Source organism: Epinephelus moara, chromosome 1 (genome assembly GCF_006386435.1).
Source record: "Epinephelus moara isolate mb chromosome 1, YSFRI_EMoa_1.0, whole genome shotgun sequence".
Lineage (NCBI taxonomy): Eukaryota > Metazoa > Chordata > Actinopteri > Perciformes > Serranidae > Epinephelus > Epinephelus moara.
The window spans coordinates 34,989,278-34,992,644 of NC_065506.1; positions in this window are offsets into that span (position 1 = coordinate 34,989,278).

Here is a 3,367-nt window from a genome sequence, read left to right on the forward strand (position 1 = left end):
TAAATTTGTGTGTGTGTGTGTGTGTGTGTGTGCGTGTGTGTGTGTGTGTTTGTGTGTGGGGGGGGGTCCTTTGTGTGTCTTTGTAGTCATTTTGTGCCTCCTTGTGGTTGTCTTGTGACTCTGTGTGGTTGTCTTGCCCATTTCTGTAGTTATTTTTGTGTCTCTTTATGGTCATTTTGAGTCTCTTCCTAGTCAGTACGTGTTAATTTGAGTGACACTTTGCAGATGCCAGTGTGTCTGGGTGCAAAAGTTAATCAATACTTTCTTAAAAACTTGCTGTGTAACAATATTGCTAATCACTGAGGCACCCTGCCACCCATGTTTGTGTCATTTAGCATTTAAAATACATCGTAACTTGTGATATAGCCATGGAATGTCAGAAGATCACAGCTCTGGGGACTTTTAGTGGTATTTTGACATCACTGTTGTCATAGAGCTGCAGATTTGTCAGAGTTTAACCATGCCCTTCATTTGGTATTGCTATTTCAACATGTCAGCTTTGTTCAGTATAATCTTGTATTCGATCCATGTATAAACATGGGTCTCAACCTCTATGACTTTCCCACTGACCTTTCTTTCTGACAGGAGGGAATGACATGAGTGTCAGAACCATTCGTTAGACGGGAGGCGACCAAAGCTCATTATTAAACAGCAGGTTTGATGTACTAATGTCAAGATGTTGATAACTGATGAAGGTAAATGTCACATCACTGTCTCTATCTGCATACTGTGTGTGTGTGTGTGTGTGTGTGTGTGTGTGTGTGTGTGTGTCTGCTGTCTGTGTGTGTGTGTGTTTATTCAAATGTGATGCATATTTTGCTCACTAAGTGTACCTTCCTCTGAAGTCTTCAGGTCGTGTGGGCGTTCCCAGACTTGAAGAGACAAAATGCTGAGTAGGAATGAGCCAGATGTTTAAAAAAAAAAATATGATAAGCAGCATGTGTGGAAAATAATGAGAAAATAATTCAATCTGCCCCTGAATGAAGTTGAATTATCCATTTTTTTTCCTCAAGACAACATTGTTCCCACCACATTTTTTGTTTTGTTTTTTATTTAAATAATTTGCCCAAATAACATGTTTGCTTTTTGCCTCGCCAACTGCGCAATGCTACACACTGAGCTAAAACAATGCCTGGAAAACCACCTGCCTTGATGAAATGTCACCAGTGCTGCCAGAGATAAACCCGGCCATTAGCAGCTTTCTTCATTAGCCCAATTAAATGGCCCTCAGGAAATGCACTGACAGAAAGCGTATTTGGAATGGGCTGCTGGTGAACAGCTGCATTAAAACACTATTTCGTAAATTAAATTTCAATCTAATGGCAATGGCCTTTCTTCAGGTGGTAATAAGAGAGAAGGCCTCTTTAACCCATTTTTGAATTCGCTTTTTCTCCCTTTTCCTACACTCTCTGATTTCACTTCTTCCTCCCTCGAGCAATAAAAATGTGTTACACTGTTAGAAGAAATTTGAGCCATGAAGATGGACTGCGTTGGAGTCTGAGCTTTTTTCTCTACTCCCTCTGTCAGGGAAGACGAAAAAAAAAGGAATCAGAGCTGACTTTTTACACATGGAGAGTTTTTCCAGCAGCAAACTGTCACCTCCTTCACTGCTACTTTTTACCTGCCTGTTGTTTGTCTCCCACATAAATTTTTCCATGTTGCCGTCTGAATCTGTGCCTCTCTTCTTCTTAACACTGAGGGGAGGGAGAGGAGTAGTAGCACCTCATTGTTTACTTCACTTTGCTCTGGTTCGGCAGAAGGGAGAAGCTGGTTCCCCCCACACCGTTTGAGTTACTCTTTGTCTTTGCCTATGATAGTATGAAAGCTGAGACAGCAGCACTGATGATATTTTTAAGTAGATGTGTCTCTTTCATTCTTCAAAGACACAACCCTCCGTACTGTACATTAGTTACAGCACCCATGTATAATGCAGTCTGACTGCACTAAGCTATTAATATTAATACTTATTCCTACAGGTGACCTGCAAATGACACGCTTTGCTCAAAGTTAGTTCAACCCGCGTTTGACCCTGCAGACTGTATATTATTATAGGATAGTCCCAGAGCATCTAAAAGACACTGTTGGAGCTGTAGTTTCCTCCAATTTAATGCTAAACCATAGAACTAAGTCTCCTCTTTGTGTCTTTGTTATATTTCTATCTTAATGCCATTTGTTTGTACACTTCTCTGCTTTTAAATAAAGTTTCAGTACGCCTAAAATAAGCTTGTATGCATAAAGTATGGTCTACATGCATCAAAAGGCAAAAGTGGTATTTTTGTTTCAAAAGGCCACACTGAAAAAAGGGGAAATAATCTGCCATTACAGAAAAGGACACCATGAATCGAGACATGTGGGTAACGGTGTTCAACCGCAGACATGCTCTCCTCTGAGGCATTCATGGTGTTGCGCTTCATTGTACAAGTGTCATAGCACTCGAGATTGGTCTCGGCCTCAAGACCACTTTTAAAGGTCTCAGTCTCGTCTCGGCTGCAGTTTTACTCGGTCTTGTCTCGGCCTCAGACAAAAAGGACATCAAGACCACCGCTGGGAAATATCACTAAATTGCCTGTGTGTAAAAACGGTTGAAAAGATGGTTACGTTGATTTTGGCTCCTTGATATCATAGAAAACAAAGGAAAATTCTCAAACATATTATTCACCTTAGTAACGACTTCTGATATTTCATCAGGGCATTTCTCATGGAACACTTATACATACACACATACTACAGTGACAGATTTTCCTGTAGGCAACGTAGATGGCCGTCTGGGGCGTCAACCACAGGGGGGCGCCAAATTGCATCCAAATAAATAAATAAATACAATTGACCTTCAAAAAAAATTCTAAAATGAGGGGGAAAGTATTTAAAGATCTTGTGCTGTCAGTCAGTCTGTAGTAGGGGTACAACCTCTAGTCCTGGCAATGACCTTAGTGTGTTCATCAGTGAGTGATCATCACAGTCAGTGCCTATGGGACTAAATGTTCTAGGTTTTGCGCTGTATGTACACTACGGCAATAAAAGAGGTGAATGAAGAATGCTCACTTGTTTCCTGTGGGTGTTTTTATGGGAACGAATCTTTACAGTTTAATGAGTGCCTTTAGTTTGCAGGTTCGTAAGTGTCTCATGCAGTATGGGTCTCGCCTGGGTCCCAACCTCTAAAAGTCTTGGGTCTTGTCTTGGCCTCAGTACACTCTGGTCTTGGTCATGAGGATGATTGGAAAGCAAAGTTAGATGTAAATGCACTGATCCGTTCAGATAGACCACGAGGCTGCTTTTCTGTGTTAGTCTCTAAGAGGTATTATAAAGGTAAGTACTAATGAGTACGGTCACGGTTTATGGTTTAAGCCATGGGAATTTATCTATATGT